The sequence below is a fragment of the Myodes glareolus genome, chromosome 13, assembly GCF_982192425.1.
Source record: "Myodes glareolus chromosome 13, mMyoGla1.1, whole genome shotgun sequence".
Taxonomy (NCBI): domain Eukaryota; kingdom Metazoa; phylum Chordata; class Mammalia; order Rodentia; family Cricetidae; genus Myodes; species Myodes glareolus.
The window spans coordinates 17,137,701-17,154,721 of NC_142038.1; the positions used below are offsets into that span (position 1 = coordinate 17,137,701).

At 36.4% G+C, this 17,021-nt stretch overlaps 1 non-coding gene across 1 annotated transcript; it reads right to left on the reverse strand.

Annotated features, from left to right (window-relative positions):
* Nucleotides 1–377: 377 nt before the first annotated feature.
* LOC148119960 (U6 spliceosomal RNA) lies at nt 378–484 on the reverse strand. The gene has a single exon (XR_015734788.1). It is a non-coding gene; the product is annotated as a U6 spliceosomal RNA (small nuclear RNA).
* Nucleotides 485–17,021: the final 16,537 nt, after the last annotated feature.

Below are 17,021 nucleotides of genomic sequence, written 5' to 3' on the forward strand. Positions count from 1 at the left end.
ACTTGCAATCAATTAAAGAGAAACCCCATAATCTTACTCCTAAAAATCATTTGGCAAGCCTTAGCTAAAAGGGTATCTTACCTTGGTTAAATGTCAGCCTTTATAGTTCAAGTTACTCTTTTTTTTATTTTTGGAGTTGTGTATTCAAATAAATTCAATAAACAGATAAGCAGTGATATACCAAATACAGGCATTATAAAGTTTCTTTTTAAAATAAATGTTTGTTTAGAATAAAATGTTGTTACAAAGACCAGAATTGGAATCTAATAAAACAATAAAACAAGGCACAATGTTTAAGGCAAAATTCATGAAGAAAGTATATAAAGTTAATATAAGATCATATTTTTTCATGTCCTTTGGGGGAGGAGGCACATGAAAAAAATATGGAACGCTTCACGAATTTGCATGTCATCCTTGCGCAGGGGCCATGCTAATCTTCTCTGTATCGTTCCAATTTTAGTATATGTGCTGCCGAAGCGAGCACTCAAGTTACTCTTGTACATGAGAAATAGTTGAGTCACATACAGGAAGAGAGTAGGGGAGGAAGAGGTAGGTGTCGAGGTGATGGACATGACGAAAAAGGCATAGAAGATGAGCATTCAGTATACAATTCTGGTTACTTTGGAAACTTTTGATTATTTTCTTGTATGCTTTATAATTAGCAAAAAAGAATGTGTTAAGCGTTGATGTCAATATTTCATCAAGTAAAACATTCATCTTCAAGGTCATAAATATCTGTAATTCTTCTAAGTATAAAGTCTATATCTTTGTACATTTCCATAGACTAATGTAATACACAAACTCAGGGACGTCTCCTGTTATGCAGCTAATTTGCATTAAACACCATGCTCCTATCATAAAACTCCTAGTAAACGTCTTAGCAATCATCTGTGGACGCACAGTCCTATCATAAAGCTTGTCCCATGGTGCCTAATCACCATATGGGCAACAGAGGGGAAGCTTCTGCAGGCACTATCTCAAGGGTCATACTAGAGATAAGTCGGGCATCTGGGCCTAGAGATACACTCCAAATAAGTTCAGGTAGGGAACAGGGTCTCTTCCGTGGGGTGGTGGTGAGGGGAGAAGTTCTTCATATTGGAGAGAGCTGCCATGCCATGATAGACTGCAGTCTCTGACCTCCCAGCACAAGTGTGTGTTGGAGTGGAGTTATTATACTTAATGACTATGTTGAGCTTTTTATTCTAGTCCGACATGATTTCAGCACCACGTGGATCCATGCCAGTACTCAACATTTTGGATAATAAACTTACAGGCCTTAGGTATTAAGTCCATGATGAATGGGATGGTGGTTGAGGGTTAGGAGTCTGTAGCTATCATGGGAGGATCATGGCAGTAGGCAGGCAGACTTGGCATTGGAACAATAGATAATAGTTCACAAGCAGATCTACAAACAGGAAGCAGAAAATAGTATTCACTATCTGATATCTAGCTTCTTTTCTTCAATATATGGTTCTTATTCATACTATAACACAGGCCTGAATTTCTTTGTTTAATTGCATCAATATTCAATCCTACTGCGGCTATACATTTGGCTTCTAAAAATTCAATTATAAACAATTTTATAAGACTCTGATATACATCTGGCTGTATATTCAGAGCAAGAGTAGATCATTGCCTATGGAAGGTATAACCCCAATATTAAGTCATAAATAAAAATAACCAAAGTTGTATTTCTCATAAGTTATCAGAAGAGTTCAGACCTTTTTACATTCTCAACACATTTTGCTTTAACTACTTTTATAATGTGGCTCTGAGTTATACTAATTTTATTATTCATGATTTGTGGCTTTCATGCATGTATTAGCATTTTGAAATCCTCTTGTGTGGAATTTTTTTCTACTATTTGTGCCTCTGTTTCTCATACACCAGAAGGAGTTAGAAATCCTGCTTCCATTTTCTGTCATCTGGAAGAGTAAGACTGAATGAGATGCTGATGATGACAATTTTATGCCCAATATGTGAACTTCAGATTTAATTTACATAATCCCTGGAAGACTGTAGAAACTTTACCTTTCCTGGACCAGAGATTTAATAAAGTACGGTTATTTGGGAAAATTTTGTGCTAATTTTTAATATGCTATAAATAATAATAAATAATTTCTAATTTATGTATCTGAGTGTATATGTGAGAGAGAGAGCATGAGATGTGTTTGCATGTCTGTAATTACACATGTGTCTGCAGATGTATAGACATGTACATTTATATATAGATGTAGAGGCCAGAGATTGAAGGCAATTGTGTTTATCAATCTCTCTTTATCTTATATATTAAAGAGTAGGATTTCTTACTCACACCTAGAACTCACTAATTTGTCTAACCTAGCTAGCCAAATTTTCCTGTGTCTCCCTAGCAAATGTCAAAATTAGAGGTGGCCACTATGCATGTTTGGCTTTTTTTCAAGTTCTGGGAATCCAAACTTCAATTTTCATACTTGTGTAGCATGTGTTTTATCTGTTGAGTCACCTCCTCAGCCCTTTACAACAAATGGAGGCTACCACAGATAATCGAAACTAGACATGCATTACAGAAATAAAATAGATCACATATACCACAAACAGAGCAGATACATCCATGTCAAGCTCTTGAATCTATGGCTCAAGAAGTATCACTGTAGAGGGGACAGGAAAATTGTAAGAAAAACTGCTATTAGTCAATCTCTCCTATATAAACCAAACCAGAATAACAGAAATACTGGCACAGAAGAGGGAAATTATGTGGGTCCCACACCTAGGCAAAAAACTACATACAAATTTTAACTAGTGCTTGGGGTTTATTCAAAGGCATCAAACAGCATTGATTGCATAGCATGATGTAAAAATAGCACTTTATTATGGTTACTTTGTAAGAATAAGGTCAACCTGGGATACATAGAATCTTGTCTCAGTCATTCTGTCAACAAAATCCTTTAGAGAATAATTATAATATCTCATTAATGGCGACTCAATCCCACACCAGTTAGGTTTTAAAGGGGTATTTATTTTTGGGGAGCAAAACTTACATAAACACAAACTGTCAGGAAAGGAGGCTAGTCACTGGAGCAGGAGGCGGAACCAAGCGCCGGAACCAAGAGAGGCAGAGCTGAGACTTGCGGCTCTTTTTAAAAGAGAAATATACCATGCCCCAGTGGGCTGGTATTTCAGCGGCTATTGGCTGAGGAGCGGAAGGCGCTCCTGCAACATTGTGGGCTTGTACTTCAGCAACTATTGGCTGAAGGAGAGGAAGATACTCCCGCAGCATCTCCCCCTTTTGTTTAAGTAAGAGAGTTCTAAGCCTACTATGAAATTATATACAGTAAGTACAAACCTACAAAATTATATACAATAAGTACAAATATCCTATTCTAACTAGCTTAAGTCTTGTATAATAAATAACTTGGCCAAGTCATGAGAGGAAAGTAGCTACATTTATCTAGTCTTCAACCCCATAGAAGATCCGAGAAGGGAAATAATGTTACCTGTGTAATTAGGAAGTGCAATCAAAGAACTTCCAAAACATGCAACAAATCACAGAGACAACTGGCTACCTGGGCAATCACCAAAGACCTCTTTGCAGCGTTGGAGCAACCAACTTTGACTAAGGTCTAGAATAACTGACAGATTATTTTTAACAGGCAAGAGATTTTTCAAAACCATCTTACCCTGTCTTGGCAAGATTTAACAGTTCTGTCTATCCATTTCCGGATTTTATCCATTTTAACAGGCAAGAGTTTTTCAAAACCGTCTTACCCTGTCTTGGTAAGATTGGACAGTTCTGCTTATCCATTTCCGGATACCGTGTATTTGTCAGTAGTTGAAGTATGGGCAGTTCCTAGCCTAGAGGCCGGTTTTGTCAAGAAAACAAGCTCCAAGTGGAGTGTCTTTGGTGCTCAATAATCTCTCGGGAATAGGTCGGTGTTGCCAGGAGTGATTGTGTCTCACTACACAGAACTCTAAGATTAAATTAAATGTCATTTTCTACAGCTCTTCGAAGAGGTTGAAGACTATTTATACAGAATATAATCTCTATGTATCTAAAGAATCTGATTAGTCTAACCATAAATATGACAGACATAGATGACTATTGATCTACAATTCTTAACACATATCTAACTTAAAGACTAAGAGAATAAACAACTGTGCAATAAATGAGGACAATGACCTCCAAATATAAACAATAAATATCAATACATAAACAATTAATAAGTATCTTAATCGGGGTAGAAATGTACACTGCAATATGGTATACATATATCAATACAATATATATCAATACATAAAAAATGTTTTAAACAGGTAGAAGCATGCATACATACAATTTTCAATATATGCCGGTGTAATTATCTATAAACAATAACTCACAAATACCATTATTATCTATCCAATTATCCTTTTTTTCAAAAAGATCCCTGAGCTTATAAAATTCCTTTCCCAACTCTCAACTGTATACTAATTATAATCAATCCCTAAATATTGTTCCTAAACCTGAGGACAAACATTGCTGAGAGAGGGGACATCATCCTCTAGAATTACTTCCAGCTGTCATGGGGGTGAGGTTCTTTCTGGAGGATCCTGTGAGAGAAAAATGATGGTTAAATTTCAAGATCAATGTCTTTTAAAATTGCAAACAGTCTCTGAGTATTTGGTGGAGGTCTGGCCAGAATGTTGTACAAGATGTGCACCATTTCAGCTAACCAAGTTGGAATCATCTGTGCAGCTGATACCTGAAACAGGACTTGTAGTAGCATTACCAGTATCATGACGCCATTATCAACCGAGTGGAGTTGTTGTTATGTTGTTTTGGGGGTCCCATCTTCTTCCTGGAAACTTCAAAAGTCAGTGCACAAAAAACTCATTGTTTATTGTGGAAAACTTAAACATTAATTATATAGACATATACAAACATATATTCAATGAAAGGTATGATAGACATATTCAATGAAAAGTATGATAGATATGAAGAAAAGCAAAGATGTTTTCTAAACTCATATTACTTTCTGTCTCATATCATAGCTCTTGACATAAGACAGAAACTCCAGAAACTCTGGGTTTTTCTCCTAGTAACAGGCTTGGAATTAGAGAGGGACCAAGCCAAGAGTCCAACTCAAAACCCAGCTCTATAAATTCAAAAATATGATTTAGTATATTCCAGAGCTTCACACTCACAGAACTTATTCAGTTTTCTTGATAATCCGTACTGGGTAGTTATTTTTCCATCTGTCATTATTCAAACATCCAGGGTCCCTTGAATTTTTCAAAGATGAGTGTTTTCCTGTGGAGACAAGAACAGAACCCTGCCCCCATTCTATGTTTTTTTTTACCACCTGTATGGTCATCATCATCGTAGATGCTGTCATTTCTCCTTTCCAAGAGGTTTCTTCTCTTCAAATCTAACCTTTATTAATTTTGATGGTATCCACAATTTTTCTTCTCCTGTGGAAACAAGAGCAAAACCCCTTCCCCAACATAGCACATCTCCTGGCTTCCATTGAGAGGTCAGCACATCCTTGATATAAACCGGTTGATTTAGTTCAGCAGACTTTTCCATTATCCAATGTCTTTTTGCCACTGTTGTTCCCTTCTCATTAGCGTTAAGAAAATTCAAGGTTAATAAAGCATTATGTAACCTATTCCTAGGGGTATGTTCCACCCCTTTCTGTTTGTTCAACATATCTTTTATAGTTCGATTTGATCTTTCTATAACTGCTTGCCCTGTAGAATTGTATGGTATACCTGTAACATGCTTAATAAGCAAAAAATCATTTCATTTTCCTAGAAACATAAGCTGGACCATTATCTGTCTTTATCTGTGTAGGTATACCCATGATGGCCATAACTTCAAATAAATGAGTGATTACTGAATCAGCTTTTTCTGAGCTTAAAGCAGTTGCCCATTGGAAACCTGAGTATGTGTCAATAGTGTGATGTACATATTTTAATTTGCCAAATTCTGGAAAGTGGAACACATCCATCTGCCAAATTTCATTCCTTTTAATACCCTTTGGATTAGTCCCTGCAGGCAATGGTGTTTGGTTATAAAAAGAGCAAGTAGGGCATTTCTTTACAATCTCCTTAGCTTGTTGCCATGTAATAGAAAACTCTTTTTTCAAGCCTTTGCTATTGACGTGATGTTTTCTATGAAATTCTGAGGCCTGCAACACACTTCCAATCAATAATTGATCAATTTTTGCATTACCTTGTGCTAGAGGACCTGGCAGACCAGTATGGGACCGGATGTGTGTTATATACATAGGGCAAAGCCTGTCCTGATCATGTCTTGTACCTGGATAAACAATGAGGTCAGATCTGTATCATCAGGTATAAATTCAGCAGTTTCAATATGTAAGAAAACTCTTTCTGCATATTGTGAGTCAGTAATTATATTAAGAGGTTCTTTAAAATCCCTAAGCACCATAAAAATGGCATATAATTCTGCCTTCTGGACAGAATCATAAGGACTTTGTTCCACTTTACTCAATTCTTCTGATTTGTAACCTGCTTTCCCTGATTTATTAGCATCAGTATAAAATGTACAGGCTCCGGTTATTGAAGCATCACGGACGATTCAAGGAAGGATCCAAGAAATTCTCTTTATAAAGTTAAGTCTCTTGCTTTTTGGGTAATTGTTATTGATTTCTCCCAAAAAATTAGCACAAGTTCTTTGCTATGGTTCATTGTCTTCCCACAACATTTTATCTCTTCAACAGTGAAAGACACTATAATTTCTGCTGGGTCTATACCTGCTAATTGACGAAGTCTCAATTTTCCTTTTATAATCAATTCAGAGACTTTTTCCAAAAAAGTTTTTAATTTTTTACTTGGTTTGTGTGACAAAAAGATCCATTCCAAGATAATATCATCTCTTTGTATCAAGATTCCTGTAGGAGAAATTCTGGAAGGCAATATGATGAGAATACAACTAAGCTTTGGATTTACCCTGTCCACATGAGCCTCCTATAATTTTTCTTCAACCATTGTCAGTTCTTTTTCTGCTTCAGCTGTTAACTCTCTGGGACTATTCAAATCTTTGTCAACATCTAAGGTTTTGTTTAAATGAATTATTAGATCAGGTGTTATCCCAACAGCTGGTCATAGACTGGAAATGTCTGCTAATAATCTTTGAAAGTCATTAAGAGTTCGTAACCGGTCTCTCCTGATTTGTGCCCTTTGAGTCTTAATTCTTTATAAACCTATTTTATAACCTAAATAATTAACAGAATCTCCTCTCTGAATTTTTTCAGGAGCAATTTGTAATCCCCATTTAGGTAATACTATTTTTACTTCTTCAAACAGCCTTTCTAAGGTATCTTTGTTTTGATCAGATATCAGGATATCATCCATATAGTGGTATATTATGGACTTAGGAGATTGTTTGCGTATAATTTTCAATGGTTGGCTTACAAAATATTGGCACAGGGTGGGAGAGTTTAACATTCCCTGTGGAGGATGGTCCACTGGTACCTCCTTGCAGGCTGAGAGTTATTATAAGTAGGCACTGTGAAGGCAAAATTTTCTCTATATTTTTCTTGTAATGGTATATTGAAGAAACAATCTTTCAGATCAATAACTATAAGAGGCCATCCCTTTGGTAACAGGGAGGGCAAAGGAATTCCAGATTGCAGAGGGCCCATAGGTTGAATAACCTTGTTGATAACTCTAAGATCTGTCACCATTCTCCATTTACCAGATTTTTTCTTAACAATAAATAGAGGAGAATTCCAAGGGCTGGTAAATTCTTCTATATGTCCAGCATCTAATTGCTCTTGTACCAGCTGTTCTAAAGCCTGTAACTTTTCCTCAGCTAAAGGCCATTGTTTAGTCCATATTGGTTTCTCAGTCAACCACTGTAGAGGCATGGCTGTTGGTACCTCTGAAGGGCCATCAATTGTGTTGTGTTCTTGTATAGCTCTAATGGCCGGTTTCTGCCATCTGTAATATCTTGTAATATTTTCCTCAGAAATATAGGCTCTGGAAGCAGCAGGAATGTTAATTTGGGTATTCCATTGCTGCAATAGGTCACGGCCCCATAAATTCACTGCAATATGGCTACATATGGCCTTAATTTTTCTCTTTGTCCATCTGGACCTATACAATTGATCCATCTCATGCTTTGTCTTACTCGAGATAGGGTTCCAATTCCTAGGAACTGAATATCTACCTCCTGAAGAGGCCAATGCAGATGCCAAGATTCTGGAGTAATGATACTTACATCTGCACCTGTGTCCAGTAAGCCAGTAATAAATTTGCCATTTTCACACACTCTTAGATGTGGTCTTTGTTCATTTATAGAAGTCTGCCAGAATATGCGTTTACTTTGATTTCTTGATTCATTCACCACATTTAACTCATCCTTCAGGCCATTATTGCTTTTAACAGCAGGCATGGGGCATTCTAATTTCCCTGAAGAGGCATGTTCTCTGCAGTGACTGGAAATGACTGGACCACATTCGCCATGGGAGCCTGCAAGAGGCCCCTCATTGCGTTTCCTAATGGCAATGAGTTTCCCTGTTTATCTCTTGTCGACCTACACTCATTCGTCCAATGCCTGCCCTTTCCACATCTCCTACATAAACCTGAAGGCTGATTCCTCCTATTCCTGGTATTCCTAGAAGAGGCATTATTTCTGGGATTCCATTGTCTGCAGTCCCTTTTCATGTGTCCCATTTTGCCACAATGAAAGCATTTTGTAATCTGATGTCTCCTTTTACCTTTGGAAATTGCTTCTTGTACCCATGTTTCATTGCCAAAATCAAATGTATCAACATTCATTGTATGTAATACCCATTCATCCAAAGGCGCTGATCTGATCTTTAAAGGCCCCAGGATCCTTTTGCATTCTACGCTGTCATTCTCATAAGCCAAAGACTCAATTACTATATTTCTTGCTTCTGAATCAGGTATCCCTATTTGTACAGCCTTAGTTAGTCTTTGTAAGAAGTCACTAAAGGGTTCTCTCTGACCCTGTTTGACCCTGATAAACGATTCAACTCTCTGACCTGAGTCTTGAACCCTGTCCCAGGCCCTTAGAGCTGCTGTGGCACATATGGATAAAATGTTTTCATCATAAAGAGCTTGTTCCTGAGGATCGGAGTAAAGTCCTTCCCCTAGAATTTGATCTAGAGAAACCTCAATTCCTTTAGCTGACTCTTGTTGTTGTAAAAGTCTGGCCTCTTGTTTGAATAGGTATTTGAAATTCCATAAAGGTCCATTCTCGAGGACAGCTGATGTTAATTGATTCCAGTCTTGAGAAGTGGCCCTGCTGCTGAGAGCCCAGGACTTTAACATCTCTCTAACAAAGGATGAATGTAGTCCATAATTCACAATTGCTGGTTTAAATTCTTTCAGATCACTCATACGTATAGGCTCCCATGTATGTTCTTTAATGACCTTAGGGTTTTTGGAGCCGGTTATCTTTTCTGATGTTATTACTGGAAAGGCAGGTATAAATCTATGTAGACTGAGAGTTTTTTGAGGTAAATGTTGCCTTTCTACCTTTTGCTCCTGTTCATCAAAGTCTATGATTTCCTCAATCTTATTAAATCTGCTCACCGTTGCCTTCTGTACGTCCTGAATCTCCTGTCCAGTATTATGCTCCAAAGCCTTCATTAGCGATTCTAAGGCATGAGAGCTTGTCCATCAGAGACACCATTTCCTCCTTGGACAATCGCCTTCATTGATAATTCTAAGGCATGGAGCTTGTCCGTTAGAGATACAATATCTTCCTTGGACATAATCCTCATGGCATGTACTGTGCCTTCTTTTTTGGAAACCCTGTCAATTAATCTATCATACCCTTTTGATAAAGTCCGATTTTCACATTCAATTAATCCTCTCAGCTAATGTTTCAGCACTTACAGTCATGGACTTGAGGTTATGAGTCATTTTGGTTGTCCCCTCCTCCAGAGCAGTGAAGCTCCCTTCTAAAGAAGCAATATCAGACTGTACCTTCTTGATATTTTGGTCAGTCGACAGAGTCATATCAGACAAATATCTAGTCTCCTCCTTGAGAACTCCAAACTCTGATCTAGTCTCCTCCTTGAAAACTCCAAACTCTTTTTTGAGGAGGTTGGTTTCAGTCTGAATTGTCCTTAAGGTTTTAATCTCTGCTCTCAGCATTGTGGATTCAGTCTGTAAGGACTGTATCCTCCTTATAAAATAGCCAAACACCAGAAAAGTGATAGATACCAGGAATAACCAAGTAAGAGGAATATCAGAGACATACTTCAGAATATCTTCCATAGTGCAATTAAAAAAAAAAACCATTGAACTTTGGATAGTAATATTTTCTGACATTTTCAATCAAAAGAAATTGTACTTGTATGTATGTATGTATGTATGTATGTATGTATGTATGTATGTCTGTATTTTCAACCGAAAAGAAAAATCTTACCTGTAATGACCGTTGCCTGCCAGTAGGAGGCAGGGGCGCACCTGAATCCATGTGGCAATGGCATCAATTCAGAAAGTACTCTAGAGTATATACACTCAAATCCAGAGGCTAAATTCATAGATCGTGTGCTCTGGCGCAGGTCGAGCACTGGACTCAGCCGGGCAGTGGGGAAGACAGTGCCCAATAGGGGTAGCAGAAGCCAAAAAGTCCCCTCCACGATCTGCCCGAGTTCGGGGCCAGTCAGGAGCCAGTAGCAGTGTGCGGCTCTGGTTGCTTGGCCCACGCCACAAGGTGGGAAAAGCCCACATGTTCGGGTGCCAGATAATGGTGAATCAATCCCACACCGGTTAGGTTATAAAGGGGTATTTATTTTGGGGGGTAAAACTTACATACACACAAACTGTCAGGAAAGGAATCTAGTCATTGGAACAGGAGGCTGGAACCAAGCGCTGGAACCAAGAGAGGCCAAGCCAAGACTTGCGGCTCTTTTTAAAAGAGAAATATACCACGCCCCAGTTGGCTGGTATTTCAGCGGCTATTGGCTGAAGGAGCGGAAGGCGCTCCTGCAGCATCTCATCTTGCTCTAAGTGCATTAGCAATAACAACACCAGTGTTGGTAATGCAGAAACCACTCAATTGACATAAGGATTGTGCTTATACTGACAGCTATTCCTGTAGCACCAATGTATCTGGTGTCCATGTTTTTGGGGGCAAATATGTTTTGCCCTTAGTCTTTTTCTTCTAAACCACACATAATAACACACACATACACGAGAGATGGGGGGATAGGTGGGGAGTGTCCCCCAGGAGAGGAGAGGATGTTGAACTCCTTGGAGCTGGAGTTACAGGCAATTGTTAGGCACCTGACACGGCGGCTAGGAAAGAAACTCAGGTTTTCTTCAGGAGTAGATGATTCCTTTGCTGCTGAGGTTCTGTATTAGGAGTTTTTAGTGTCAGAACTCTCATTGAGAAGCCAGAATATTACCATGCATAAATAGAAGGGAAAAAATTCCAGAAAGCACAGATTAAACCTGTAACACACTGAAAACAGCATAGTAGTCTTAACATACTCCTTGGAAGAAACCGAAAACTAATTGTAATTTTGTACTCTGATGAAGGAGGGCTAACTGTCTATGTGTTGCTTTCATTGGTTAATAAAGAAACTGCCTTGGCTTTTGATAGGTGGAGTAGACAGAACAGAATGCTGGGAGGAAGAAGGCAGTGAGGCAGACGCCATGCAGCTAGCCACCAGATCAGACATGCTGAATATTTCCCGGTAAGCCACCACCTCGTGGTGAAATACAGATTATTAGAAATGGGTTGAATCAATATGAGAGAGTTAGTCAATGAGATGCTACAGATAATGGGCCAGGCAGTGTTTCAATGAATACAGTTTCCATGTAATTATTTTGGATAAAGCTAGCCAGGAGCCAGGCGGCAGGAAGCGGCCTGCCGCTCCTTCTACAGTACTCACTAAACTAATGTACAAAAAGTGATGTAATATCTTATTTTTAACCTTTTCAACTAATATATCTTGTGGAAAATGTATTATATTGTGCTTTAAATTCATTGATTAAAACCACTCACTAAAGTAAATGTTTTAACTTCCATTTTCAACAAATGAGAAATTGAAGTTTTATGTCAAATAAGGAATATGATCAATGACACCATTTACCTACTGCTAGTATTCTTCTGGGCTTTGGTCCACCTCCTGGTCTCTTCATAAAAGTTGTTAATATCTTGCTTAAAACCAAGTTACAAATTTGTCTTGAGGTAAACAGCAAGACATTCTGGTGACTACTGGATAAGAAGAAGGGACTGTATTTGTTATCCTTTGCCTGGCTTCACAGTAACAAAGTTAGAAATGTATGATATTACAAACAGGCGTAATGGAAAGTTATTTATTTTGAAAATTTGGATTTTATTACATACTTTTCCCATTTAATTTGATTCAGTATTTTCAAAGCAAATATTTTGTGCCCTTAGTCTTTTTTCTACACCACATATGATAACACACACACACATATGTATATACATATATATATATATTGATTTTTCATATTTGTTATATATGTACATATATATAATTTAATCAAGACAGGGTTTCTTTGTGTAATAGTCCTAGTTGTTCTGGAACTAGGTCTTGTAGACCAGGCTGGCCTCAAATCTTAAACTCATAAAGATCTGCCTGCCTCAGCTTCCCGAGTTCTGGGATAAAAGACATGTGCAACCACCATTGGGCCATATTATATTTTATATAATCCTTTTGTTTCATGAAATATACCAGTAACCAGTTCCAAGTTACTAAGATAATTTATGAAAATGTTCTGACACAATTTTTATTATGGTCACAAAGCTTTACTTGTTGATTGAGTTCTTGAAAGTCATCCATTTCTTTTCATCATAAAGGAAAAAATTATGTCAAATTATGCTTCTTTACTCTGTAGGCCTCAGAGACTGTTTCCAATAAGAAGTTCACTCTTTGTATATTCAAAAGAACACAATATTATTCTCAGTCTTTCAAATATCTTCTTGAAACTTTCAGGAATTCAATGGTATAGGGGTCATGAGTTACTGAAGAAAGCATTTATATATTTTAAATGTTCTTAAAATACTGAGATCATCAAGGTTGATCAGTAAAAAGAATATTGATTCTCTGAATGAGTTCTGGTGTTTTGCACCAATCCAATTTGTACCAGAATCTGAAGAAGTATTCAAAGGTGAATCATCTTAATTACTTTATCTTGATGAACTCCTAGGAATGGGTTCAGTATCTTCCAGTAGCCAAAAAGAAATTTACATTAAATTAAAAAATATTCTTGGCTTCATCAATTGTTTTTCCATTAAGTATCTATAGCAACATAAAGTAAGAAGAGGAATAAGAGGAAGAAGTAGAGCAGATGCTATAAAACTATTAATTACACCCTTAATACATTAGCCTCTTTCCTATATTTCTTGCCATTAATATTTTGATTTTCCCATCATGGTAATGATCTGCCTAGGTAAAAAACTGTGTCAGACCTAAGTCAATTCTTATACACTTGTTTTCTCTCGGGATTTTGAGGATAGAATCTATGACTTCTGGATTTCAGGGGCTGACTATAGAGAAACTTGAAAAGAACTTTTGCTTTCCTGAATATTAATAAGCTCAGGGAGGGTGATTGTCAACTCCCTTCTCATCTCTCAGCATCATTTTCATTTCTGTGTGAGCCCTGTCCTCAGAGCTGCATCAACACACATCCCCAGTCTAAGAATAGCAAAGCATAGTGGTGACCTCATTCCAGTCCTTTGTTAGGTAATTACAAAACATCTTTCCAACTCCGAAAAGTTTTTAAATAAGGAATTTTTTTAGTTGTCATCAAAATATATTCATAATATTATAATTTAGCTCCCCCCCTCAGGAAAATAACTCATCTATCATGGTTGGATCTTTAAAATAACATTAAAGAAAGTTTCACCATGTAAAAGGCAATGCCAAATTTGTTCTAGTTTTGTTGATGAATGACATCATGTTTCGACAAAGTCAGCTAATTGAATCAGCGGAAGTTGTCAGTGTATCTTCCTGTTAAAGTCAGGAAAAAAACAACTTTAAATGCTTTGCACTGGTGCAATTACAAAGTATTCATAAACAAATGGATGCTGAGAAAAAAGACAAGAGTTTTTGAGTAGTTACTCCAAGAAGCATAGAAATGAAGAGGAAGGAGACATGGTACAGGGTTGTGGATTATGTTAGATTTGGATGACAGAAAATACTTCCTGGATTAGGGACAACCACAGTGAATGGCAAGGAAGCACAAATGTAAGAAAGGATCAACAGAATGAGATACAGTTACAATGTCTTCCAATGTTCTAGTTTGTGATGATACTACCAATATTTTAGAAACAAAAAACATCAAACAACAACAACAAAAAAGAGTAGGTAAGATGTTATATATTTTTATCACTCTGGAAATGCATATATGCAACTTTGGAGCATTCTCATGAATTAGTCAAGAGAGAAAAAAAATTAAAGGTCCTTAAACTTCATACAGTCATTTAATGCAGAAATATTTTCTATAAATAATAAAAAGTCTGACAGTGTGTCTATAATAGCCTCTTTTAGTAACTCTCGGGATTCTCTTTCAAAAAACAAACTTCTAGCTTCAGAACTAGCAAGTAGTATTTTCTCCCTAAAACTTCTTCAGTATTAGAAATGCATTGAAGTTTGATTAAAAGGACAGTGAATGCAAACATAAATCCCTTAAAAATATTTAGAGCACAGCATCTTAACCCATCTTGTATTTATAAGACACGTTTGAAAACGAATACCTCTTAAGAAAGGAGGCTATTAGGTTGAGCAATGCCTTCTCTTCCCAATTGAGTATCAGACAAGCAGAATGTATAAATCTGCTTTATATTACTGTATCAATGGCTGATGTTCAATGGACTTCTGGTATTTGGACTATAAATATCTGACGAAGAAATAAACATCATGTGGAAGGAAATTGGCTGTAAATGCAGACGGTGCTCTGAATAGGCCTTCATGGAATTACCTACTTCATCTTTGCTGCTCTCTTTAGGCTCTGTGGCTGTAGAGGATGTAATTATTTTTCTTATACAGCTGGTGATTTGGAAGGACTTCAGGAGCATGTTCTTTGTACCACATTGATAGTTATCAAGCCTGTTCTTAAAGGTCATGTTGTTGATCCAACATCTATTTAAAATGTGAACACAGTGATTGAGATGATGGTACCTATAACCTTCCTATTTCTTCAACTAAATGGGGGAAATTTTCTTGTTATACATTGAATTTTACAAATAATGGTAAATAATATTCTATTGCCTCCTTTCCATTTCTTTCTTTCTTTATTTACCTTTTCATATGAATATAGAAGTAAATGCTTGTCACAAACTGCCTTTGCTGAAATTTACAAACACTGATTCTGAAGTTAAAAGTATTCACAAAAATTATTATAAGAATGGCCATGATATAAAGATTTTTTAACATCTTAAAAATTTTAAATTACTTTCAAGCATCAATATGTTACATATTTACACAAATATGGAAAATAATAATTTCTGAAGATAAAAGAGATTGAAAGTTATAATATAAAGCATTGTGAATGATATGAGTGAGAAGAAAATGGTAGAAGGCTAAAGACAAAGAAAGCTTAATGTAAAAAATAGAAGATGAACAGGACCTTGGTGAATGAATAGAATTGTATGGAAGACAGAAGAATGGAAATTAAGAATTCTTTCTTTCTCTCTTTCTTTTTTTAAACTTTACTGGCTAGTTGAACTTTTATCACTGCCAGGAAGAGCCAAGGGAAGATTTTACCACAATGTAACATGTTTAAAATGGCTAAAAGCAAGAATCCAAACTGGAGCCTATGTCCAGCACTGGAAAAAAACTAGAAAATTACGAAAATAAAAATTTTTCTCCCAATCTTTGGGAAATATGCAAATACATGGGTACAAAAAGGTCAACAAACATTACCCAGACTCAATGCAACCAAGTCTATTCTGAAATATAATATCACCAAGTTCTCAAAAGTCAAAGAAAAAGAGAACAGAGACACAGAGGAAAAAAGATACCTAGGTGTATTCCAATTGCCTAATAGTATGTTTCACAGATGAAACCCTGTAGGTCAACAAACCCTGTAAGACAACAGCATGGCCTATTAGCGTTGTTAGAGTGGAAGAAAGAAATCCCAAGTCAGAACACTATGCAGAGAAAAGCTGCACTTCCGAAGTGGCAATAAATACTGACAGAATACGAGAGAATACCTGCCCTCCAGAACTATTTTCTAGTAAATTCTAAATGTAGTTCTATAACAGAAGGGGGAACTTAAAAAATAAAGGAACATCACAAGCTTACCCATAAAATAAATACAAATTCAGAATGTTCTAATATTGTAAACATACTGCATAAGAAATTTCTATCTTTAGCTGAAATTTTAAAGAAAAATAATTAGAAAAATGTGCTGATATGTTAAAAATAAGAAATATAGAAATATTAAAAAGTAAGTCTCCAAAACATCTAAATGTTGAGATAGGATGCAATGGATTTTATTGGTACAATTCATTTTTTGTGGTTTCTTCTTTTATGGTTATACTAAGTAAAATCATTTCAAAGAAGTTTGACATAATAGAAAATATTTTGGTGAGCCTCATGGTAGCAATAAAGCAGCTCTATAGCACAGAACTGAAAAATAGTAAGATATTGAAAATATTTCATAGACTAATCCAGAACCACAAGGAATATGGAAAAAAGGAATAAAGATAGATATAAGGAAAAAAGGAAAGCTAAAGATTTTTTAAAATTGAATGACTGTAGAAAACCTCACCTATTTGTGATTATTTAACTATGAATGGATTACATTCTCGAATTAAAAGATTAAACTGATAAGTGTAACTGAAAAAAAAGATACCATTAGATGGTTACAAGAAATTTATTTACTCTACACACATGAACTGAAAGAGACTTAAGTATGTATTTCATACAAATGGAATGAAAAGAAAACAATAATAAACAGACATAGACAAAATATGTTTTAAATAAAGACCAATAAAAGGATACAAGGAGGGATGGAGAGATAGTTCAGTGGTTAAGACCAATGGATGCTCTTTCAGAAGATGCAAGTTTTATTCCCAG